The sequence below is a fragment of the Muntiacus reevesi genome, chromosome 20 (assembly GCF_963930625.1).
Source record: "Muntiacus reevesi chromosome 20, mMunRee1.1, whole genome shotgun sequence".
Lineage (NCBI taxonomy): Eukaryota > Metazoa > Chordata > Mammalia > Artiodactyla > Cervidae > Muntiacus > Muntiacus reevesi.
The window spans coordinates 41,114,622-41,142,036 of record NC_089268.1 but is presented as its reverse complement, the minus strand read 5'-3'; the positions used below and the strand labels follow the sequence as shown (position 1 = coordinate 41,142,036).

At 41.4% G+C, this 27,415-nt stretch overlaps 1 protein-coding gene across 12 annotated transcripts in view; it reads right to left on the bottom strand.

The window, feature by feature from the left end:
* The window catches only part of ATXN1 (ataxin 1), a 403,803-nt gene that overhangs the window by 221,971 nt on the left and 154,417 nt on the right, over positions 1-27,415 (bottom strand). For all 12 annotated transcript variants that reach the window (XM_065911935.1, XM_065911944.1, XM_065911940.1 and 9 more), the window contains one exon: positions 22,187-22,315. The gene's annotated coding sequence lies outside the window, so the exon portion shown is untranslated. The remainder of the gene's footprint in view (positions 1-22,186; positions 22,316-27,415) is intronic.

Genomic DNA, 27,415 nt, shown 5'->3' with positions numbered 1-27,415 from the left:
AGGCCCAACCCACTGGGCGTGGGGACCTCTGGGCAGCTGCGTGAGTGGCGGGGATCACCCAGGGTTGGTGTTTGGGAAGGACTGTGTGACACTCAGCTGTCGGGAAACTATAGTTCAGTCGCTCAGTCATATCCGACTCTTTGCAACCCCATGGGCTGCAGCACACCAGGCCTCCCTGTCCATCACCAACTCCCAGAGTTTACCCAAACTCATGTCCATTGAGTCGGTGATACCATCCAACCATCTCATCCTCTGTCGTCCCCTTCTCCTCCTGCCCTCAATTTTTCCCAGCACCAGGGTCTTTTCAAATGAGTCAACTCTTCGCATCAGGTGGCCAAAGTATTGGAGTTTGAGCTTCAACATCAGTCCTTCCAATGAACACTCAGGACTGATCTTCTTTAGGATGGACTGGTTGGATCTCCCTGCAGTCCAAAGGACCCTCCAGAGTCTTCTCCAACACCACAGTTCAAAAGCATCAATTCTTCAGCACTCAGCTTTCTTTATAGTCCAACTCTCACATCCAGACATGACTACTGGAAAAACCATAGCCTTGACTAGATGGACCTTTGTTGGCAAAGTAATGTCTCTGCTTTTTAATATGCTGTCTAGTATATATTGTTCATAACTTTTCTTCCAAGGAGTAAGCGTCTTTTATTTTCATGGCTGCAGTCACCATCTGCAGTGGTTTTGGAGCCCCAAAAAATAAAGTCAGCCACTGTTTCCACTGTTTCCCCATCTATTTGCCATGAAGTGATGGAACCAGATGCCATGATCTTAGTTTTCTGAACGTTGAGCTTTAAGCCAACTTCTTAGTGAACCATGAGCTGGGCAGGGCGAAAGGGAACCTGAAGGCAGCTGAAACAGTGAGTGTGGTGGGTGGACGCAGAGGAGGGGAGGGAAAGCAGGGGATCCTGTGACCAGACAGGGGAATTGCAGAGTCTGAGGTTTCAAGACACGGAAAGGCCCAAAGGCTATTGGTTCAAGGTGATACAAAGGTCATAGGTGTGCCAGTGTCTGCGGGTGGCTCGAGTGAAGGAGAGATCAAATCTTAAGGTGAACAGACAGAGCAATGGGACGGCAAAGAGTCAGAAGACTCAGGCTGACCTGACCCCCGCCAACACCAGGCTTCTGTGATGCACCCCATCCGGACAGACAGGGGCATACTCCACAACCACTCTGTCAGGGGAACACAACTACGCAACTGCCCGCCCCAGGTCCAAAGGCAGGTGATGAAGAGTCTCGGAACCACGTTCCTCACTTTTCACAATCAAATCAGAGTAAGGCCCGTACATAGAACTCTCTGACAGACGAACAGGTACACGACCTGGGTTAATATTATCCTGAGAGCAGTGCGATTAAAACAGTGGCGGGTTCAAGCTCCAGCTCCCCACCACTGACCGGCTGGACGCTTCAGACTTCATGGAGCCTCTTTAAACATGAGCCATCACCTCGGTGGGTTTTCCTGGTAGCTCAGACGGTAAAGAATCCGTCTGCAATGTGGGGGACGTGGCCTCGATCCCAGGTGGGAAGATCCCCTAGAGGAAGGCATGGCAACCCACTCCAGGATTCGTCTGGAGAATCCCATGGACAGAGGGGCCTGGCGGGCTACAGTCCACGGGGTCACAAAAGAGTCAGACATGACTGAGCAAATAAGCACAGCACATCACATTGGTAAAGAAGAAATGCTGCAACATATCCATGATGCTTAGATGAGAGGCTGGTGACAGGGACTTTCTTCAACATCTTGTAATAAAATATAATGAAAAATAATCTGAAAAATTATAATGGAACTACTTTGTTATATACCAGAAAGAAAGCCACGACAAATCTAGACAGTGTATTAAAAAGCAGAGACATCAATTGGCCAACAAAAATTCACATAGTCAAAGCTATGGTTTTTCCAGTAGTTATGTGTGGATGCAAGAGTTGGACTATAAAGAAAGCTGAGCACCGAAGAACTGATGCTTTTCAACTGTGGTGTTGGAGAAGACTCTTGAGAGTCCCTTGGACTGCAAGGAGATCCAACCAGTCCATCCTAAAGGAGATCAGTCCTGAATATTCATTGGAAGGACGGATGCTGAAGCTGGAACTCCGATACACTGGCCACCTGATGAGAAGAGCCGATTCACTGGAAAAGATCCTGATTCTGGGAAGGATTGAAAGCAAAAGCAGAAGGAAGCAGCAGAGGATGAGATGGCTAGAGAGCCTCAGCGACTCAATGGACGTGAATTTGAGCAAACTCTGGGAGATAGCAGAGAACAGAGGAGACTGGAGTGCTGCCGTCTGTGCGGTGGCAAAGAGTCCAGCATGACTTAGCGAGTGAACAGCAACAAATACCAGAATTAACACAATACTGTAAATCAACTATACTTTAGTTTTTTAAAAAATAGCTTCAAAAAAGAAGAGATGCTAGGGCTTAGTGATTAGTAAAGGTTAATTGATGTTCTTACTCTTCTACAACAATGTTCTCAAGGAAAATTATTTTTAGGAGAGCGAGATGGGTAAGAAAAAAGAAGCAGTAGTGAAGCAAACAAATGTATGAAAGGGGAAAGAATCATTTGCTCTCTCAATTCCTAAGTGTTTAAAAGTAAGCTACCCAGAGAAATAAAAACATGGCCCCACAAAAGCTTGTTCGGGAATGTTCACAGCAGCATTATTCATGACGGCCAAAAAGCAGAAACAACTCAAGGCACCACCAACTCACAAATAGATAAACAAAACCTGGCCTTTCTACACAATGGCATATCATTATCACAACAAGCACCGAACACTGATAACAAGCTTTTAACGAGGATGGACCTTAAAAACAACAGGTTAAGTGGAAGGAGCCAGGCATGAAAGTCCACATAGCGCATGATTCCATTTATAGGAAATGTCTAGAACAGTCAAATCTATATGTAAAGAAAACAGATTCCTGGTTGCCAGGAGCTGGGGGCGAAGGGTCGGAGGAAAGTGGGAATTGACTGCTAACGGATATAGGGTTCCTTTTGGGGCTGATGCAAATGTTCTAAAATGCATTGCGGTCAGAGAGGTGCACAATTCTGTGAATGCAGTAAAAAGCACCGATTGTACAGTTTTAAAAAGAAAAACGCTAGCTGCATGTTCTGAAAGCATCCCGCTTCCCCTCTCTGAATAAAGACTCTTGGTCTTCCCTGGGTGAGAGGCCCTGATGGGCAGAGCGTAGGAAAGGCAGCATTCCAGCAGTTCCCTTCCTTATGAATATCACAAGATATTGATCCTCCTCCTCCTCCGGAGACATTCTCAGGTGGGTGCCAGAGAGGCTATTTCTCTTCTTTCTCTCTGCTTCTTTCAATCTTGGCTACTGCCTTCTGTTTCCCCAGGCGCACAGCGGGTAAAAATCAATCTCTGCTTGATCTTTCACAGGCAAAAGCTTTAAGGTGGACGGGCCTTTTATACACAGGAGTTTAAAGCTCCTGAAAAATACCGAGGAGGGTGCTCTGAAGCACTGGTTTTAGTTTCTCCACACCACGAGGACAAGGTCCTTAAAAGCAACGTTTCCTCCAAATGACTCCACTGAACATCATTTTCTTTGGGGAACAAATTGCAAAGAAAAAGTATTGAAAAACCATTACCCACCGTGCATCTGAGGTTTGATTTACATGCTAATAACTGCCTAAAGAGTGGCCTCGTAATATTATTGGTTCCAGGAAACCAAGTTTTTTCATAAATGTCAACAGTGTTTTTAAGGGAACACTGATGTTAAAAAATCAGAAGGCCAATTTACTCATTTGCAACAATAATAATCACAACAATAACAATGATAATAATAATAAATTATTATTATTATTATTATTATTATTATTAACACTTCCACATGACTCTGAGGGTCTCTGGGTAATACTGGCTTTTGTCCACACACAGAAAACTGCCTTTATTATTTGAATGGTCCAGGAATCAAAGATGGAAGCATTGCTCAAAGAATTCTCATGTAAACTGTCTTAAAACATAGGCTTAATAAAACCTTTTTAAAGTCTCTTCATGTTTCAGCTTTAATGTTCAAGGCTGAAGACGCAAAACAAATGATAAGCATCATTTTTATAACAAGTTACTGTGGTCAATGGCATGTCAGTTATAAAACGTCAATTTCTACTGAGGCAAGCACATTAGGAAACTGTGAAGTCGCCCACTGAGCCCAATTTCCATGAAGAGGTGCCAACCCCATTACGTCTACATAATCTACAAACGCATCCAACTTCTATCGGAGCCGGAAACTTCAGGACTCTCCCTGGTAGGGGGATGGGCATAGGTGTCTAGAAAGACATTTTTTCATGACACTTTAAACTAAGAGAAATTTATATAAGATTTAAGTTTACTTAAGATTTAATAAGAATAAATCTACCATGTATCTTTAGGTATCTAAAAATCTGTAAAACTGGAGGTGGCCATAAAACATAAACCCATTAAGCTTAACAATTTATATTCTACATTCAGCATTCATGCTTCTGCATCACGTCTGCATATAAAAAGCATGATGTTCTGTTTTGCTTCTGCTTGGGTAAGGTTGAAATATTCAGATGGTACCGTGTTTCCTGTGGGGTCTTAAAGAGGCGGGTCCAAGAGTTCCCCCTCTGTTGGCTTTTAGAACTCTTCAATTCCCCTAAACGCCCACTTGAATACTGGAATAACTTCTAGCTACTCTTGTAACATTATCAGCGGCGTACTTACAGGAAAATATATGTCTTTTATATGTTTTGACAGTCAACGTTCCGTAAAAACCTAAGAGTATTTGATTTTAATGCCTCACTTTTATATAGTACTCCACTGTTCATAAAGTGCCTTCTTTCACAGTCACATGGGCTTCTTTGTACTAAACCTCAGCTTTCTGTCATTCAATTTCTATAAAACACTTTCAAAAGTATTAATTAATGAATATTTGGTGGCGGTTTAGGCATCAAGTCGTGTCTGACTCTTGCGATGCCATGGACTGTGTAGTCTGCCAGGCTCCTCTGTCCATGGGATTCTCCGGACAAGAATACCGGAGAGGGTTGCCATTCCCTTCTCCAGGTAATCTTCCGACCCAGGGATCTAACCTGCGTCTCCTGCATTGCATGCATGTTCTTTACCACTGAACCACCAGGGAAGCCCAATGAACATTTAACATAAAGTTAACCTGGAATATATAAGGAGAATTTGGGGGACAGTGACTGCAGCCTGGGGATGGCAGAATGATCATGACATCAAAATTATTCTCATAGTTTCAACAGAAAAGAAAAACCATCAGGAGATACAATAAAGTACGTAAACTTAAAACTAAAAGAAAATGTTTCTTGCATGGGCTGCAGTACGGTTTTAAATAGAAGGGAAAGATCATTACATGTGACTGCTGTTCACTAAATGTTAACTGCGCTAGCATCAAAATCTGAGCCTGCAAGTAGAAGTCAGAGTAAAAGCCGAAGCAGTTGCTTAACATTGCTGGGGTGCATGTATGTTCAAAGGTGGGAGGGAGACAGAGTATTCTTTTTAATACGGAAGCAATTCACTCTGACAATTGTAACTATGACAAGCTTACACAGTCCTCAGCATTCTACCTCAGAACAGAACAGCATCAGTAACATTTGTGATCATATTCTGTCAGCTGCTCTGCTAACAGTAGAAATTTTTACTTGTATATGGATAGCAAGTTCTCCAAAAAGAAGCATTGCTAAGATCAGAGTTCCGCAATACAAGAATATTTCTGTGCTCATGTTACACATACTACAGATTAGAAATAAGTGGGTTTGTAATCTGCAAATGAGCTCCATGGAGCAAATAACTGATTCATCAGATATTAGTGAAAGCAAATATAAAATCCATGAATTATGTCTCTGGTTGACAAACTATAAACTGCTCAGAACTTTTATGTTAACAAGGCATTTTGCAGCGATATCTGTCGGATTTCTCCCTTTATGTGTGAAACACACATGCAAAAGAGAATTACAAACTTCAGAGTTCTTTAACCTTTACAAACCAACACAGTAATTACATTGCAAGATATTTGACAGCCCAGGGTGATATGAAAAGAAAATTCCTTTTTCCCCCCCACTTCCTTTAAATAGCTCTCAATTTTTCTACAATTTAAAGACTGCCTGAGCAAAAGACTTTCATAGCCATGAATCCCACTAGAGATAAACAGGGAGATAAAATAATATCACTATTCCAACACACAGAATATTTAAGGCTCCTCCAAAGAATATGTTTCTCAACACATAAAGACAGTATTATATTTTAAGAGGGAGGCTATCAACAAAATGAAGGCAAAGAAAAGTAAACATAAGTTAACTTGACAAGCCCATACTGATAAGGCACAGATAAATGTTATCTCTGGGTTACATGCCTCATACGGGCAGTCCTCAACTTATGAATGAGTTGTGTACAGAAAGTTCATTTCTAAGTCAGTTGTTTGCAATTCCAAACTCATTTTCTCAGAGAAATGATGCTATAAATAAGGCTTGATTTTGTAGAAAGGCAAACAAGATCTAGTAAGCCCATAAGGTAGACAAATTCTAGTATGGACAGTTCTCAAGCAAGTTATCTCTATGCTGAACAATAGGTTCCAGAATCAGGAGGAGTTGGGGGAGAAGATTTCTTCTTCCTTACCTGGAACATTCAAGTTTTTTCTGGCAACTGCCTTTTTTATATGCTCCCCAGCCTCTTCCATCTAATGCCTAAGCATGAGAATAATTTTATAGTTAACCCTCAACTCCTCTCCCCAAGCTCCCCTTCTTGTGTTCAGTCATCTGATAATCAAAGGCCGATAAATAGTTCTGCTTAATCAACACTTGTTTCAGAGTTTCGATAGGAGATATGATCTTAGGAGAGAGGACTGAAAAATATAACCACACTCTGAGATTAAAACATGGACAGTGAGCCATCTGGAAGGACTGGGGTAATCTCAGGAATTCCTTTGGAATTTAGTAATGTTAACAAGAACATGACTAGGAAGCTCAGGTGGACAAACTAAAGCAGACACAGGCTCCTGACCAACAGGCATAGATAAAAGCCTGGGATTGTGGAGGGGGTGCCATCTCCTAGGGACAGCACGTACAAAGGTCCTTGCTTTTCCTTCTGAAGCCACACAACTGCCTGCTCTTCTTTCCACTGAAGATAATATCAGGGAATGTATGTTCAGATAGAGATGATTTAAAAGATGAAGAGTCCTAATACACTGACTCATGAGACCCTGATTTTCATTCAATGGATGTGTTGTGATATTCTGCAAATAACTGGGTATTCACTGGGGTATGTACCCAGGGTGTGGCTAGGATGGGGGCAGAGGATGATATCCTGCTCATGAAGTTATCCAAATGAAGCAGAGGCTGGTTTGTGTTCAACAAACCAACTTCCCTGGCATATAGTTTGACATTTCCTAGTTTTAGTTGCAGTTAGGTATGTCCATGGTACTAAATTCTGACCCAGGGAATGTGAAAGAGAACCACATGTGCCATGTCCACTAACAAACCTCCAGTAAGAACAGCCACACTCTCTCTTCCCCCTGGCTGTTGGCCAAAGAGCTGCAGAAGATGGTTAAGGTCTCCCATTGACCCTAGGGAACAGCTGAGCCATGAGATGGAAGGACTTGGGGTCTGAGAATTACCACTATGTGGATATCTCTGCCACAAGCTGTGGAATCCCCCAAGTTAGCTATGCGTGCATGCATGCTCAGGTACTTCCGTTGTATCCAACTCTTTGAGACCGCATGGACTGTAGCCCATCAGGCTTCTCTGTCCATGGGATTCTCCAGGCAAGAATACTAGGGTGGGTTGCCATTTCCCCTCCTGCAGGGATCTTCCCAACCCAGGGATCGAGCCCGCATCTCCTGCATTGCACGTGGATTCTCTACCACTGAGACACATCAACCAGGGGAGCCCCAAGTTAACTATAACATGACTGAAAAAGAAACTCCTATTGCGTTCCTCCTTGAGGGCTGGGGTATCTTACCACAATAGCATTGCCCTCTGCACCATTACCTTTTCGCTGCATCTCAGGAAAAGTCCTTTATGTTTGCCTACCCTCTTGGTCTGCCTCCAAACTAAATGGCCCCACCCTGCTGAGATTCATATTGCTTCTAGTTTTACTTCTTCCTTCACTGTGGTCTGTATATTTACACTAGAAAGTCTTCTCTTTTTAATTTACTTGGGGAACTGGATAAGCAAACTTGGTAAATCATTAACCTTGCGTTGAGTGTCCTTCTAAGCCAACAGGGCTCTGAGTTATCTCAGCGCCTCACCTACAGGGTCAAGTGCAGGATTTTTGGTCTTTCATTTTTGTCTTTGCTGAGACGGCTTTCCCCTATTATTTCCAGATTTTACAAGTGGATTAAGTATGTGCGCTGGATGGGAAAACGAGGATTATATAATTTTTAGACAAAATTCACAGGAGTGGCATCACTCGAATTTTGTTTAAAGCAGCTAGTTCACTACATCCAGTTATTCTTTCCTTCAGTTTACTTTTAATGGGAAAGAGGAGAAAAAAGACTAAAGAAGGAAAGATGAGAGTGAAAAAGGGAAGGAATTTTAACTATCCTCCACCTCTTGCTCTGTACATATCCTCCATATTTCATTATTGAGTTGTTACAAGGTACAGTAAAACTCTACTATCAATTTAAACAGATTTGGTCTAATCCTAAAAATTGGCTTTCCATCTTTGCTCCTTCCAACAGCCATTATCTGGCACACTCCATGCTCATTTCTTTGCTGTGTCTCTGAAAGGCCCATGAGGTTAAAAGGTCATGCACTTCCCACGGGGCACCTTAAGAAATAATGAATTAACCTGTATGATACGTGTGCACCACCTCATTGACAGGGGATGTCTTGATGGGTTTCCCCATCCTATGGAACTCCACTGAGGATTACAGAGCAGGGGTCTCGCTTGCCTTCGCCTTGCAACATTTTTGAGAACAAGTTCAAAATGGTTCCCTGAGCTCAGCATGTGACTTCCACTTTGGCTGCCAAAAGAAAATGAGACACCCACTGCAGTAAAGGCACTCTGAGAAGGGAGGAAAATGGACTGGCATCTATGGGACTGTAGAAAGATCCACTGCACAAAGTATTATAGAACCACTGACTACAATTACAATTTTGAAATAAGTTCCCTATGAAAAAAAGCCTGAAGTCGGTACTGGAGTTAAAAAGGACATAAAAGACTTTTTATCCTGCCAGTTTGAACATATGTGCCCCCACAGCAGGCCCATAAAGGGGACCCAGTAGTCACTTACCAGAGTGTTCTGCCATTGCCAAAAGATATCATTTCTTTTTACATTCTCCAAAAAACACCTAATCATATTATTCAACACACTGCCATTTAAGTCATGTTTTGAATCCACCGCGGGCAAACTCACGTTCCACGGAGAGTTCTCACTGTTAGAAACATATGTGAAAGTTAAGTTTACATGCTGCAGGAACGTCTCTTGTGGTCCAGTGGCTAAGAATCTGTACTCCCAATGCAGAGGACACAGGTCCGATCCCTAGTCAGGGAACTAGATCCCACATGTCACAGCTAAAGATTCCAAGTGCTGCAACTAAAAGTCAGCACAGCCAAATAAATATTAAAAAAATATATTTTCTGATACCCCCATCCTTCCCAACCCAGGCCTCAGACGTATAAGCTCTCATCACCTATTTCTAACTCCTAACCTACCGACCTCCATCGTTCCCAACTCCAGCCACTCTGGATATCCTGTCACCAACTGCATGTATATATCATGTCACTGAGTCATTTCCTTTAACAAGAACTTGCAGTTCTGCATCAACCGCCCTATTAACTTCAAACTCCTCCGCAGAGTCGTAATGACGCTCCGCTCTGTCTTTCCCAAAGCTGCCCAACGCGCTTTCACACTGATCTCCAGGAAAAATGCACACATCACTCAGCCACACAGTTCACCAGCATTCCCACCTCGTGCCTGTGTCCCCGCTGTCCCTGCAACTAGAACAACTTCTCAGCATGCACCATCCGTCACGTCCGCCCCTCCTCTCAAGGCGCAGATCAAGTTCTCCTTCTCTAATGAAGCTCTTGCTGGCCACTCAAATCCCAAGCCTACTCTCACTCCCCTCAACACCAACTCAGCCCAGAGCTGGCCCCTCCATCCCAAGCTGTCAGCTGCATACTGTCATGTGCGACTCTCTACTCGCTTCCTGTGGGTCGGTTTTGCACCTTCAACTAAATTTTCATAAAGATAATTTTAGACATATAGGGCCACCTGATGGGAAGAGCCAACTCACTGAAAAAAGACTCTGATACTGGGAAAGATGGAGGCAGAAGCAAAAGGGGGCGACAGAGGATGAGATGATTGGATGGCATCACTGACTCAATGGACATGAGTTCGAGCACACTCTGGGAGATAGTGAAGGACAAGGAAGTCTGGGGTGCTGCAGTTCATGGGGTTGCAAAGAATCAGACATGATGTAGCAACCGGAAAACAAGATACACAGAGAGCTGCCAAACCAGGAGCGTTCCCTTGCACCCATCACCCAGCTTTTCTTTAGGTCAACATTGCACATAACCAAATGATCAAAATCTAGATCAACAATGATCAAAACTAGAAAATTAACTTTAGTCTATAATCCCATGGACAGAGGAGCCTGGTAGACTACAGTTTATGGGGCTGCAAAGAGACCCAACTGGGCAATGGGGCACACACACAGTACTGCTAACTAAACTATAGAATGTATTAAGATGCCACCAATTTTTCCAAATACCTTTTCTCTGCTTCAGGATCCAGTCTCAGGTTTCACCTTACATTTAGTTGCTGTGGCTCTCTTCCAATCTGTGGCTATTTCTCAGTCCTTCCAGATCTTTAAAGAATCCTGATACTTTTGAAAAGTAGGTGTCTGATACATCGATTGAGTCATTCATTCATTCATTAAACAAATTATACTTAGGGCCTTGGCTTAGGTGCTAGAGGGACAGCAAATAAAACAGTTCCTTTTTTCAAGATGTTATAGCCTAGTTAACAGAAATTCATGTGACTGCCTATACATCTCTGATAAAAGTATTTGGAGAATACAAGTATCGCCCACTTCTCAAAAGTTCACTTCATGATACTTCCTTTTTACGAAAGGCCTATATTAGCACCTATTTTTGCTAATGGAAAGAAATCCGAAGAGGATTTTGGCTTTCACGAAAACAGCTGAAAAGTGAACACAGTTTCAACACTGGTTTTGCAGCAGCAGTTAACACCCCCAGCAAAAGAGCGGCACTGCCAAGCTCCTTCCTGGGAACTACAGTCAGCACCTTAGCATCCCCACCCCAGAGATCTGAACTCCATCTGTGAGCATCTGTGCTTTCTCTCCATTTATTTTGTGCAGCCGTTAGCAAGATGTGTCCTAAGGTAATAGCTTCTTCACTTTAAAGCCATTTCAGCTTACGTTAAGATTTTTCACAGGCACTCTCGACTTGCGGGTAGTGGGGAAACCTGTATAGTGATGGGTCAAATGGTAAGACTGTAAATTTTACCTGCAGAAGAAAATGTAGGGTGACAGGTAGGCAGTAAAGACTTGCTTAAGAAAAACAGCGTTTTGTCCTCCCTTTTACTGCACTGCTCACTCTACAAAAATAGTAGGTATATGAAATAAATAGAGACAAATACCATCACACAGTTACCAGATACACTCTGCCTCTGCATCTTCTAAACTAATCCCTAAAATCAAACCTCAAGGACACACTGTTTAGGAAGATCTAATGTAGTAAACATAGACTCTTTATATAGTGACTCTGTGCTTTGCTAAAAAAATTGCTAACAGTTAAGGTTAAAAAAAATTTTGAGAAGCCATTTGTCTTAATCCAGTTTTCAAATCCAATTTCATAGTTTTTATTCCTTCACAGGGAATAATGAAGAGCAAATAAGAAGCATCATCCATCAAAGATGGTCTCCCTAAGTTTCTTTACTTAATTCAATTTTCTTGTACTGCTCCTACTGCATTTTCCAAACAAAGCTGTTCTTTTCTACATGTGATAGTTCAGTCCTGCAAACATTCTCAGGAATAATAAACAAACAACCGGGGCACATTTTCTGCCACAAATTGCACTCTGCAACATTCTTTATCCAAAGCATTTTGAATTACAAGCAAGCAGACACGTTTGTATTGCAAGACCTGCACACAATACGGAATGCCTATTTTTATACACTTATTGACACTTAAATCTGTTAATATTTAACTCCTACTATTGTTCTAAAGGATGAATAAGCAAACTCTCCTGCACACACAATGTTGTATCAAGCACTTTAATTATAATAGTAACGGCTGCTAAAAGGAATTCTATTTTCACTATTTGGTATCATCCTTTCTAATTAACATCAATGTGTCTTTTCCACAGAAGGGTGTATAGAGCAGATGCACCTATGGGCCGTGTCTGTGGATACCCACACAAATGCACACATGTACATGAGTGCAATATGCAAATACACTCATATGCATACAGACTGGCCTCTATGGTAATATTCACTTATAAATAGAGCTCGTTCCACACCCCCAACTAGCATGGGAATACACACAAACAGCATCTAATCCAGTTGATTTCCTTTCGTTAACTTTTGTAGCAGATTAAGATAAAATGCTTTAAAAGAGCCAAGTAGACACTTCATGGAGTCTGTGATTAAGAGACACAGAAGCTAATGAGACAGATGGGCTGCTGCATAAAGGGAATTTCAGCATGCCAGCCCACACTGTGGAGAAATTTACTGTGCTTCACCTTTTCCGTGGCAAAGTCTTCATCACTTATCACCCTACTTATTTAGCTCTTGTCTCTCTCACAGACCCCCTCCTAGTTCTGTCCAAACCTTCTGAGATGCTGCTGCTGCTGCTAAGTCGCTTCAGTCGTGTCCGACTCTGTGCGACCCCATAGACGGCAGCCCACCAGGCTCCCCCGTCCCTGGGATCCTCCAGGCAAGAACACTGGAGTGGGTTGCCATTTCCTTCTCCAATGCATGAAAGTGAAAAGTGAAAGTGAAGTCGCTCAGTCGTGTCCGACTCTTAGCGACCCCATGGACTGCAGCCTACCAGGTTCCTCCGTCCATGGGATTTTCCTGAGATGAGGATTATTAAATAAAACAAGACAACATTCTTTTTTTTTAGTCTGTTATTCAAAGTTTACTAAGAAGCAATATTTACTATAAAATCATGTGGTTTCTAGCTCAACAGAGAGTGGACAACTCTGTTAACAGAGCTAGCTGGAAAATTTTTAGAAAAATACCGTAAACAGAATTTCTGGGCCAGAAAAATGAGGAGTCAAAAAAAAAAAATTCACATATATTTTAAAATTATTCACAATAGATTTTTCCTCCAAGTGGTTGGTCCTCTAAGTTATTCTTGCACACACAGGGGATTACTCTCCCTATCAGCTTCTCCATAATAATGCCACATATTTACAAAATAACATATGCAAAAGGCCTTACAACTCATCATACAGTTTTGAAGCATTCCCACACTTGATCACAGCATACCTATTAGGTATAATTATCTCTGTTTCATAGATTTAAAAAAAAAAATCTCAGATTTTTATGTGCTTCTAAATGAAACTGCATACTTTTAAATTTTCCCTATATATATATATATTTTAAAAGTTCTCTCTTCTCTGCCCTGGTTCCATTAGTATCTGCTCCCTTTATTCCCTGGAATCTCCCTCTCGAGAGATCTGATGTCCTATGAACTGATGATCTGATTATTTCTACGTTGACAATTCTATCCTCTGGACTTTAAAAAAATTGTTTTGTGCACACTGTTGAATATTTTTCAATTTTTTCAATTTTACTACAACTTCCATGATCTTATTCGAATATTTATCACGATGGTAACTTGCACCCCTAGAAAAATCTGAAGAAGTTGCCGTTTTTATCCAACTGCATTCGTCTGCCAGGCCCATTTCTTGAATCTTCTTCCCAGTCACTGTTACTGCAAAGATCTTTGAATTAAATATAAGGGTTGTCCTTTCTTTTTTGGAGGTGGTGGGGGCTGTCCTTTCTGATCTGCAAGATCATTTTGCCTGAGCCATTTAAAAGGTGCTTTAATATAACAACTGTTCAGCATGGTACATTCTGGTGTCATAAATACTGCACCATGATATTATCCTATGCAGGGGGCAAAAGGAGGAGGTGGCTCTAAAAGACAGATTTATTTAAGTGCCAACACAGCCTAGTAATTAGACCACTGGGAACAGAGAGAGAAAAATCACAAGATTATAGTCCAGTGGCCTAGCAGACAAGCCCCCTCTCCGGCGGGTGTAGGAGATTATTGAGTGTGGCCACCATTGAGCTTCTGAACCTGAAGTCTATCCTTTCTAACCCACAGAGATAATCCAGCTTCGGGGCATCCTATCCTCCCTTCCTGTTGCCCAACTCTGCTTTCCCAGCTCTTTTAATTGGATTATTTTGGAATCTGCTATTTCTGTCTCCCTCCTTTCCCCAAACTGTCATATAAGTGCTGCAGCTCGACTGCTACACAGCTGCCAAATTTCACTCCAGAGATGGCTGTATTTCAGTGGCAAGCAAAGTGCTCGTCCTATGCCATCTGAATACCCGTTTAAGAGGTTCGGCATCTGGAGGGGGTTGCCTTGATACAGGGAAGCAGTGATTTGTTTGGCTTTATTTTGTATCACCATCGCCACACTGGAGGAGCAGGTCATTCTTTAGCTCCACCTGAACATGAAGGAGGAAAAAAACCAGAAAACACTCAATACACACACAACAAACACACGGCGAGAACAGAAATGGTGACTGGGGCTTTTCACAGGTTCTTTTCTAAGGGGACTTCAAAGCCTTCAAACATCAAGGGTGTCAGCTGACGATCTTTTTCAGAAGTGGAAGACGCCTCAGAGAGTAGCCCACTCACGAAACAGATATTTCATAGAAAACTTGGAGGCACAAAGTGAGTACTTTGTTCAAAGCTCCCCTGATCCCCAGACCCAGGGCGTTCCACTTGAACTTGAGTTCAGCCATAGATGCACTCAAAGGCTCACATCTCTGCCAAGGGAACCAAATGTGCCCCCAGCTTATAAAGCATATGGTATCAGCACTCAGTTGCTTGTTTTGTTTGGTTATATTTATTTATTTTAGCTACTCAAGAAAAATCTCTACCAGAAAAAAAGAAAAAAAAAAAAAAAAAACAAGAGTGTGAAGTAGCACAGAGAAACAACAGAGAAGAATTAGCAGTAGCAGATGCTTTAACCAGGCACCAGGACAGAAAATGTTCTAAAAGTTTATATGCATATAATCCTCACAGTGACCTGCTGTCCTCACTTTAAAGAAAAATGAGAAAGAAGAAAGAGTACTCCCAAAGAGAAAACAGGAGGCAGAGTCAATTGCCAAGTCCTAGAAACAACCTTCCCAAATTTTATTCAGACAGTAAAAATCTAAAAAAATATTACTGATGTAGTTCTCATTTAATCTAAAGAGATAATCATAATCCTTCTCGATTCCGCTTGGCTTCTAGAGGCATGAGTCTTCCGTTTCTTGCTAACTCAAGAAAGTACATTATTCCCCAAAATGTCTGTATACTGTGTATTTCTAAATCTTATCATGATAATGGTTCTTTTAACAATCAATGAACAATCAATGACTCGGTATTTGAACCTTGGTGAAATGAAGGCACTAAAGAGTTTTGAGGGGGTCCTGAAGTTAGCGGGGTAAGGGGTCTAAATGATTTTCATGCTCCCTTCCATCTCTAAGGGCTTCCCTTGTGACTCAGCTGGTAAAGAATCCGCCTGCAATGTGGGAGACCTGGGTTCAATCCCTGGGTTGAGAAGATCCCCTGGAGAAGGGAAAGGCTACCCACTCCAGCATTCTGGCCTGGAGAATTCCATGGACTGCATAGCCCATGGGGTTGCAAAGAGTTGGACATAACTGAACGACTTTCACTTTCATCTTTCACCTCTACATACTCTAACAGCAAAGGCTATAGTAGGTAACAGTCTAGAATTTAGAAAACATATTTAAAAGCTTCATCTCATTTGATAAACTCTAAGAGGAAAAAAGAAGAGTAATTCGAAAAGTACCACTGAATACTGACACTTTGATATTTTTACGTTTAGTCATCACTCACACTTTGGATAGTACAGTTTGCCAACACTGAGAGCAGTGTTAGTGTATTAGAAGGGAAGAAATTTCTGCAGCATTCTACTTTAGCATCCCAACATGGAAAGCAAAAAAAAAAAAAAAAAAAAAAGGTAGGCTTTGGTATCAAACATTTTCTCATGTGTTTCACTGTCATATGACAAAATATTCTACCTCATTTCAGGAAAGGTAAAAGAACTATGTGAATGCTTGCACATTGACACAGTAAATTATATTATTTATGAGACTCTTGAAAGAATAAAATACTTTATACAGAAGTCTGGTACATTATTTTAGATACTCGAATACACTCCAAAATAGTTTTGAAAACCTATGCCTACATATAAAACACTATGTACCCTGGAGTCTTTGTCTCTACGTTTTCATTTTGCCATGAAAAATATCATTAAGTGTCTCAAAGTAATTTTTCGTTGTTTAGTTGCTCAGTTGTGTCCAGCTCTTTGTGACCCCATGGACTGTAGCCTGTCTAGCTCCTCTGTCCATGGAATTTCCCAGGTAAGAATACTGGAGTGGGTTCCTTCTCCAAGGGATCTTCTCAATACAGGGATCAAACTGGCATCTCCTGCACTGGCAGGGGGATTCTTTACCACTGAGCCATGGGGAAAGGCTGTCTCAAAATAATACCTTTCCCCAAACTGGCTATGAGTTATGCAGACTACCTTCAAATGGAAGAAACTAGTATAGAGAAAGGAAGAACATATTTATTCTAAAAGATAATTTAGGAGAAGATATCTATTTTAAAGATTTAATAAACATCCATAGGGTTTTCTTAACCATGGAAATGGGCATTGCAGATCCCAGTGTGTGTGCTGGTGGGTCTGGGTGGGTTGGGTTAGGGAGTGGGATGGACAACTAAACTAAATGAACTGGGCTTGTCAAAGAAAGCAAAAGTATTTGAGTCATATATATGATAGACGTTTGAGCACCAGAATAAGGTGACTAGGAAGAAAGAATACAGAGAAAAAGGGTCCCTCCATGATAGTAAATCCAAAGCCAAAAATGTAGCCTTTACCAAACCCCTGTTGAAGGTCAAAGGAGGTAAAATAAATCTCTGAGTGGATTTTATTATCTAAGAGACCACTAAAAGCATCCAGGAATGGAGGGAGGAAGGTAAGAAGAACCACAATCCCACAAACAAGCTGAGGGGAAGGGTATCAAAAAACCAAAGAGGCCAAGAGGTGACAACTGGAGACTCTTTGGATCCAGAACTTGAACCTGTGTAAGGTTAACTAAAATTAATGGCTCTTGCCCACAGAAGGGAAAATTAATTATATCATCTGTCTCCCTCTCTAAGGATGGTGGATAAGGTGGGAACAGGGAAATAATTAGTCAAAGTTAGAGTAAGGTCAATGTGTTCTGGGGACAATACCACCTCGGTTCTTCCTTTGAGTGGCAGTTGAAAAAAACAGAGTACCACCCTGCCCTGTGAGCCATCCACTCTTCTGTCTAAGTGTTTATATAGTCACAGAGTAAAACGCACCCATTGCACCATTTGTTAAAATACAGATTACTGACAGTGTGCACTACTCCTAAAGCAAAGACAAACCTAAACAGTGTGTTGAAAAGCAGAGACATCACTCTGCAGACAAAGGTCCATATAATCAAGGCTATGGTCTTCCCAGTGGTCACTCACAGTTGTAAGAGCTGGACTGTAAAGAAGGCAGAAACACATCAAAGAACTTGATGCCTTCGAACTGTGGTGCTGGAGAAGACTCCTGAAAGTCCCTTGGGCAGCAAGGAGATCAAACCAATCAATTTTAAGGGAGACAAACCCTGAATATTCACTGGAAGGACTGATGCTGAAGCTTCAGTATTTTGGTCACCTGACATGAACAGACGACTCAAGTCCCTGATGCTGGAAAAGATTGAGGGCAGAAGGAGAAGAGGGCATCAGAGGATGAGATGGGTGGAAGGCATCACCGATGTAATGAACATGAACTTGGGCAAACTTCAGGAGATGGTGAGGGACAGGGAGGCCTGGTGTGCTGCAGTCCATGGGGCTGCAAAGAGTCGGACATGACTGGGTGGCTAAACAACAACAACTGCTTCTGTTACCTACACTGAGACTTTTTTGCCAACAAAAGTCCATCTCATCAAAGCAATGGTTTTTCCAGTAGTCATGTATGGATGTGAGAGTTGGACCATAAAGAAAGCTGAGCGCTGAAGAATTGATGCTTTTGATCTGTGGTGTTGGAAAAGACACTTGAGAGTCCCTTGGACTGCAAGGAGATCGAACCAGTCCATCCTAAAGGAAATCAGTCCTGAATATTCACTGGAAGGACTGATGCTGGAGCTTCAATATTTGGCCACCTGAGGCGAAGAACTGACTCATTTGAAAAAACCCTGATGCTGGGAAAGATTGAAGGCAGGAGGAGAAGGGGATGACAGAAGATGAGATGGTTGGATGGCATCACCGACTCAATGGACATGAGTTTGAGTAAACTCCGTGAGTTGGTGATGGACAGGGAAGCCTTGTGTGCTGCAGTCTACGGGGTCACAAAGAGTCAGACACAACTGAACAACTGAAGTGAACTGAAACTGAGAGATCAATGGCTGCAAGATTTTTACAGACCCTGACAACTGGGCATCCAGCCAAGTTTGACACTTGTCTTCTCTCTGCATTTCCCAATCTGGTCCTCCCGTCAATAGTCACAGCCTCACTGCTGGTCCCTATCCTCTGGCTCTTTTTGCCTCTGCCTTCCAGATCAACAGGTCTTTCTCCACTGGTTTCTCCAGTCTCTCATTTCAGATGCACTCTAAGCCTTTTCTTTTTTCAATTTTTTAATTTGTTTCAAAGTTAAACCCAAGACACAGCGACGTCATAAGAAATCCATTAAGAAACCTTTTTCTAGGTTGAACACCTGTTGCCCCAACAGAGTGTGCACCTGTTAATTACTTTCATTTTACAACCACTGTTGCCTCACCACTAAACCAACATCACCTAAACCGTATGTGTGGTATTCCCAATATTCTCAGTTATACCCTAACTTCACTAACTACAGAAGGTTTTCTGGCACAACCTCTCACTTGAATTCTTTGGCTACTTTTGAAGATGAAGTCCAAAGAACTCTTAAATGATTCTCCTTTGGAAGAAGCTATTTCACTGGTATTTGCAACTAGCAACTGGTCCAAGCCTCCTTTTGAATGGTCCAGATCATCTCCCCTCTTAAGCCAAACCAGGTTCGGATGCCATCAACAGTATCTCCCTTAGATATGTAAGCTCCATCAGGGCAGGCCCCGTGCCCACATTCTTCCATTCCATATCTCCAGTGCTTAGAACTCCACTAGTACCCGTGTGCATGTGCATGCGTGTGCTGTCACTCAGCCACGTCCAACTCCTTGCGGCCTCACGGACTGTAGCCTGCCAGGCTCCTCTGCGCATGGAGACTGCGGGAATACTGGAGTGGGGTGCCATATCCTCCTCCAGGGGATCTTCCCAGCCCAGGGATGGAACACACTTCTCTTGCATCTCCTGCACTGGCAAGCGGATTCTTTCCCACTAACGCCACTACCCAGTAGCCTGCAAAGAGGTATTTGAATGAATACATGAGGGATGAATGACTAAATGAGACCAGGATGGAAAGACATCATCTCAAATTTCTTTCAGTTCAAAACTTGCACTCTCGCTCTGCACTGGCGAAGTCTGAAGGCACCCCCAGAGGCCCTATGGGACCCTGTGCATTGAGTTTGCAACAATCATTTGGCCTGGCCTTGCAGGGAAGTGTCTCACAAGACTGCAAAAACGGTTTGGTTATGGAGGCAACCCAAGCTGTTGTGAAACGTGGTTAAATATTCCCACTCTTCTGTCTCCCTAGAGAAATTCATCCGTAAGCCCCTAATAATCAACGTGTCTGCGTTTCTGCACATCAGCCAGCAAGGCACAACAAGAGCATCCTTTCTTCCTCTCTGTCTGAGTCCCTGTTGCTTCTGTAACTGGGGAGGAATTGAATGCTGTCCAAATACCAAACCTCCCATATGACAGCTTTACCACGTCCTTGCTGCCGAGATGCATGGCTGTGCTACCTCCGCTCGCCGGAGTCTGGCAGAACACAATGCACTCCTTCCCCGACCTATATTTGCTGACACATTTGTTGTACCCTCTCCCTTTATGAACTTATTAATTTTGTTGGGATAACATATGTACGTGCATAAATACAAGTTTCGTTTTCTTAGGCGTCCCCATAATCATTTGGAGGAGAATAATTTATGGCCCACTAAAGAGGAGTTCTTAAGCTAAACTGTCTTAATTAGGAATTCAGATGTTCCTCTCTTTACTGAAAAAATACAGAGCTGTGCAAATGAGACTCGAAACCTGGGCCAAAACAAATCTACATACACAGGACTTGCGGAGTCTCCGGTGAAAAGCATTAGCTTTCCTGAAGCCAGACCAGTCGCCGTGGGTTTGTCTCCTTAATGCCAAATCTCACTCTGCCTCTTTTTCCCTTCTACGTTTCAGCCTTGTGCTGGGGCCCAGGGGCTGAGGGACTCGCACCTCCACACTTTTCTCGTATGCGCTCATGAAGAATAAAGTATACATTTCCTAAGACCTTCTTCCTTCCTAAGAAGGTCTCTGATTCTACCTTCTCTTGCATTTTTTTTTTTTTTAAGTGAAAGGAAGCTTATTTAACACCACTGAGGGAATAAGATGAGCCTAGCACGGCAGCCTGCATATGTGGAGCTGAATGGTTGGGGATTCGGGGCAGCCCCAAGAGGCCAGAAAGCCGGCCTGACCCGAGGTCCTCGCTGTATCTCAGGAGCAAGGCAGCCCAGGGAGCGGGAGGGGGTTCGAGGCTCTGCTCCCCCACAAGGGCTGCTCCAGGGCCCACTGGCCAGGTGTCGTAGCAGTTCTGAGGCTTCAGAGCTTTGTGGGAAATGGCAGTCTGACGTGAAGACTTCAGTCAGCCAGTTTCTCCAGAACTAGGATTACTCCATGAATTCTAATTAAGACCATTCGGAAATATACTGTACCCTTTCTGCATCCCAGAGGAGGATGAAACAAGAGAGGAAGAAGGAAAAAAACCAAATTTACAGGAATGGGATTACACTACGGTTACTCTCATACTTTGCTCTTTTTTTATTTTTTACTTTGATCATGACCATTTTCTCATAGCATTACTCTTTTGGAATTACTCAAATGATTTCATGCTTCTTGATTTAGTCTTATTTCTCAAATGTCAACTGTTCGTTAAATTTCAAACGTTACTATCTACAGAGGAACGATCCTTCAAGATGGTATGATTTACAAATAATGCACTGTCCCATGCCCACCCCACCCAAAATAACCCAACATGCGGAAAGACACCGGTTCTCATAATCAACTGGCAAATATTCCTCCTTTTTTCAAAATTCTGGGCACTAGCAAAATTTTATGGAAGTAGGTCTCTCCTACACTGCACCTCTGGAAATATAAACTGGTATGACTTTATTGGAAAGTAATTTGGCAACAAGTGTCAAGAGTCTTAAAACTTGAAAATGCTTAAATTCAGAAATTACTGCTAAGGAACTATCCCAAGGAAACCATCAATAATGGCAACTAACGTAAAGTCATAAGAACATTCTTGGTAGCATAAAGGCCAAAAAAAAAAAAAAAGAGAGAGAGAGAGAAATAAATGTCCCACTAGAGGGGATCAATTAAATTACTTCAGGATACGTATTCAATGGTATACTATATAACCACTAAAATCATACTATAGATAAATAACTTGCTATGAAAAGATGTGCATCATTGCACTGTGAAAAGGATCAAAAAGATTATATAACAGCATATATTGCATTGCTCCCTTAGACCATCTGATAGGACATGGTCTCTGTAGCTGAATTTATAAACACAATTGCCAGTTATCCCGTTTCTTATTAATGGCTTGTCATCATTCTAGTCGATGATCTCAAAATAAGTAGAAGTTAATTTCTTTCCCATAAAAAAGCAAGAGTTCCATTTTTATAAAGAGATGGAAAGAATATAGAGGTGGAGAACACATGAATCTACAGATGTATGTTTACATTTTGCATGTGTGTGTGTGTGAGTGTGCATGGGAATAGGTATGTAAACATCCCCAGGACTACCTTGGATCTTTTACAATTAAATGAGAGCTATTTTTAGTTAAAGATGTCAGAGATATTTACCTGTACCATATGCTTTCATCACAACGGAGAATTCTAAGCAGTCAGTTCCTTCCCATCAGATCTTCTCAGACAGAATTTGCTTGAGCAGAAGGGGAGGCAGTAGAGAAAGTCAATGTGAAAAGCCTAGACCTGTAATTATAAAAACAACATTCCCACTGAGTTAGGCCATTTTCTGCGGTCTTCATTCACATGAGCTGAATTCTCAGAAAAGAGAAACATATTTGCATAATCTCTCTCGCCCTCTCTCTTTCACACACACACACACACACACACATCCCACAGTTCTTAATTCAGAATGCCAAAAGCTCAGCAAGCAGACCCACGGCAGGTCCTCATCTCTGAGGTTGAGAGGGTTCTGCTGAGGGATTGCTTCCCACCGCATCTCCTGACCTTAGGAACAACGGCGTCCAAACACCCTTTTCCTTCCCCTCCTTCTCTGCCTATTGACCTCAAAACTTCAGAGAAATGAGAAACAATTCTTCTGCAGAAAATGTCATAAACATTACTGAATCTGATGCTCTCCGAGATTTTTTTTCTAACCACAGAGGTAAGCAAGTTCAATACATGTATTTACATAGCAGCCTGACTTTCACTTTCAAAACTCTCTGTTGATGACTCAGGTGAAGCCTGGAATCAGTGATCGTCAAAGTCATCATGGATATTTATTGAACACTGACTATATTCCTGGCACACTACTTCACCACACCCTGTGAAGTAGTGAAAAATCATTATTACCTGTTATTGACAAGAAAACAGGGCATTTGTATGGCTAACGGATGTGAAAGGCAGTATTTTAAGCCACTATTTTTCACACAAGCCATGCTCATAATTTCAGTGCTATAGATTTCTCCAAAACTGATCTGACTATCAACACTCTTACTATAAACACGTGAAGCATTAATTCAACATCACCTTATTTTTCCCCAGAGTTTATATGTCACCTAAGTTTTAGCATTACTAACTCTTTTTGGATTGGATTGTCCTTTGGTTTTAGTTTCCAAGCAAAATCGAAATCAACATGTTCCTATTTCTATCAGGAGTAAACTCATAGTTACTTCAATAAATTTAAAATGTCAGTCAATCCCTAATCCAGATGCCAAAACATTAAGGAAAAACCTGAACTCTTAAGTCCTACCCAAATGACTGGATGACTAAATTTGATTAGAAAGAAGGCAGATAATAAAATCAAGAGCCATATGTGAATTCCTCATTTAAAATATGGAAGTAAAGACAGGAATTTCTGTACATTATGCCTATGGAATAAAAATAAAACATTTAAACATTTTAACCTATGTACAAATTGTACCTACCATAGGTCTTATGATGACTGTGCACAAAATAGAGATGAGTGTATCAAGAAACCAGCACAGTTATTTACGGGTCACATATTAATTTCCGTTTCGTACCTGTGAACACTTGCAGTTACTTGCTTGTGCTATTCTGGTTATGCCCCTGGGCCTTTGCACATGCCCCGCCCTCTATCAAACCTTTCCCCTCTTGTCAACTAGAAAATGCCTACTCATTCTTCAAGGCCAACCTCCAATCTCAATCCCTTTTGATGACTTCTTCGTTCTTCCCTGAGGTTTTCTGGAGATCCAAGCAGAGCGGATTCTGCCCTCTCCTGTGTTTCCTTAGCAATAGTACCAGCGGAACCTGAACATCTTCCTTTTTCAAACTATACCCCATATCCAACCATCCAGTCATTGAATCTGCCACCCTCCCCTTCTCCCCTGACCACCACCTCTGCTCCAGGCTGCCCACCATCACGATTCATCTGGCCTCCCAAGTGGTCTCCTTGCTCCCACCCCACCACCCTACAGCCCATCCTCAGAGCCTGCCTAAAGCATGGCAATGGCTTTCTCCTGAGCTTGGATTCTGACCATGGGCCCAGGGCCCAGGGTGGTCCAGCCCTTGCATCATTTGCTAGCCTGCATGCAGCTTTCCTGGCTTACTTTTAATTCCTGGGAAGTACCTTGCTCTCCTAGACCTCAGGGTCTTTGCACATGTCCTCTTCCTTGCTGAGACGTCCCCTCAAATCACACATATTCTTCACCAAATAACCGTGTACTCTTCCCTCCTTTGGCTCAGTCCTTTTCTCCTCAGGGGTGCCTTTCCTCACCTCCTCGGCCAGCTCACTACCCCCTTGTTATTGTTTAGTTGCTAAGTCATCCTGACTCTTTGAGACCCCAGGCACTATAGCACACCAGTCTCCCCTATCCTCCACTATCTCCCAGAATTTGCTCAGATTCATGTCCATTGAGTCGGTGATGCCATCTAACCATCTCATCCACTGCCACCCCCTTCTCCTTTTGCCTTCAATCTTTCCCAGGATCAGGGATCAGTACCAGTAGCCCTTACTACATACTTTACAGAATCACTCTCTCCTGGGTTATACTGATCACATTTGTAATTTTACTTTTTAAATTTTTAAATAATTTAAATTAATTTAATTAAATTAATTTTTACTGATTTAGTAAGTTGTTAAATTCATTGATGAATGATTGTTTCCCTCACCAATTAGTAAGTTCCAGGAAGGCACAACTGTATAAGTTCTTGCCCATGCTTTTATCCTATTTCAACATAATGCTGCATACAATACAGGCATTTACTAAAAATTTGCTGAATCCTCTGATCTCCACTGTCTCCCAGAGTTTGCTCAAATTCATGCCAAATAACACCTTGCACCTACTCCTGTTAAAGCAATTATCATATTTTCTTGTACTTGTGTCTTAAGCAAGTTCATCACTCCCAGGACACTGTTGAGTTTCTTAAAGGCAACAGGTGGGGGGTTGGTACCGCCTCGTTCCATCCTCCCCATGAGTTTAGCACGGCAGCCTGGCATATAGATATTCAATAAATAAGTATCTGTTGAATGAACAAAAGAAAATGTGTGTGTGTGTGTGTGTGTGTGTGTGTTCAGTCATGTCTGACTCTTTGCAACCCTATGGACTGTAGCCCATCAGGCTCCTCTGTCCATGAGATTCTCTGAGCAAGAATACTGGAGTGGGTTGCCATGCCCTCCTCCAGGGGGTCTTCCCGACCCAGCCTCTTATGTCTCCTGCGTTGGCAGGCGGGTTCTTTACCACTAGGGCCACCTGGAAGCTCCATATATATATATATATATACACACATATATATGAAATATGTGTGAGGCTGCAGACTTGCGTATTTTAAATAAAAACACTATTGATATAGTATCTTTAAATTATTATTATATGTTGTGATGCATAGTGGTTACAAATTTATCTGTAAAATGGGCATTAAAACACTCACATAGTAGTTGGGAAAAAATATGTATAAGTAAAAATTATATACGTATATATATATAAAATATGTGCAAAGCTCCAGAGTGATACATTTAAAATATTATCATACATTTTATATATACAGAGAGAGAAGGAAATGGCAACTCACTCCAGTAATCTTGCTTGGAAAATCCCATTGACAGAGGAACCTGGCAGGCTACATTCCATAGAGTCGGACAGGACTGAAGTGACTAAGCAGCAGTTGCATATATTACATATATATAAGTAAAATATTTGGCACTGAGTTCAGAATACTGGAAGCACTTTATGGACATTATCATTAGGGCAACCGAGTTGAATTTACAATTCATGCTTCAAATTTAACAGTTTTACTCGCTAACATTTTTCCCTATTAAACCATTCATGAGCACTAGCATCTCCATAAGGCCATAGAGAGATTATCAGAGAGGCCCTCAGTAAACTAAGGATAAAGGAGAATTTTACTGTCTGCAGCTGAAGGGTCAGTATTGTTTCAGTAATCTGCAATGTATGTGTAGAAGTATAGACACTCCAACAGAAAAGAAGTATGTCTGTCCAAAAGTTATCTATAAAATCTAAATGACAGAAACAACAAATATTATCATTCAAGTACTATAAATATTTAGCTGAAATAATTAGAAACACTTACTGTGAATTATTTCTTTTGCTAAAAAAAACAAGAAAGTGATACATATTCATCTATTTCTTTTAATTACTAAACAGACTTTATAAATATTATGTATTTCTCTAATGAATACACCATAAATGTTCATGCTATTCTGGTTTAGAATTGCTAAAATTTAAGATTATGCAAAGAAGGGAAAAGAAGCAAGAAAATTTTGCAACTGTGTGCTTTGAGGGGGAAAAATAACATAAGAATGAACTGTTTACAAAAGCTACCAGTACACAGTAGAGCAGAATGTACTGGTAATAGTTAATTCTACAAAACAAACTTATAATTTAGTCTTATATTGCTCTTTCTGTTGCATACTGGCTGAATTTAAATAATAAATACTATCTTATATATACTGTGTGCTACTGAAATATAAAGTACTATCATTGTATTTTGAGGTTTCTATTCTCAATTCATTTTTACCTCCATGATAAATAATAATAAAACTCAAAGCAAATCAGATTTCTAATTGGGGCTTACCCATCTTCTGAGAAGTAATAGAGTTACAGACGGGAAATGTCATAAAAATGCTAACTTCCTTTTTTATTGAAATACAGTGGATTTACAATGTTGTGTTAGTTTCAGATGTACAACAAAGTGATTCATTTACACACATACATAAACATATCTTTTTCAGATTCTTTTCCATCATTATTACACAGTAATGAATATAGTTCCCATTGCTCTACAGTAGATCTTTATTACCTATTTTATATATAGGAGTATGTATCTGTTAACCCCCAACTCTAATCCATGCAAATTTATCTAAACACTAAACTACCTACATTTACTTAAATGCTAAGTTCCTAGTTGTTTTACCAGTAGGATTTTAAACTGAATTATAATTCTACTCACTGGCTACAACTATCAATCAGTTTAATATGACGCAAATCTAGTGTACCTTGCCACATAAGATGAAAAGGTAGGACAGACAAATTTAGTAAAAAAGAAAAAAAGTCTTAAATCTACTTAGATAATTTTTCTCTGAATTTCTGAATAATTTCATTATTGTGATGCTTTTGTTAGTGTCAAAATCTAGAGAAATCTTAGGAATTTATAAGGCAAAATTTCTTTTTACTTATTCTGGTCCTTTAATTGGGAATGCCCTTCTTATTCATTCAAATGTTACTCTTCCTTTAAGATTCAGCTCAGATGTCACCTCCTTGGTGACACGCTTCCACATATACTGGATTTGTCCTACCATGTAATGAATGATCTGTGTCCCTCTCTAGACTCAGATGCTTAGAGTCACTGATCAGGTCTCGAATTTTT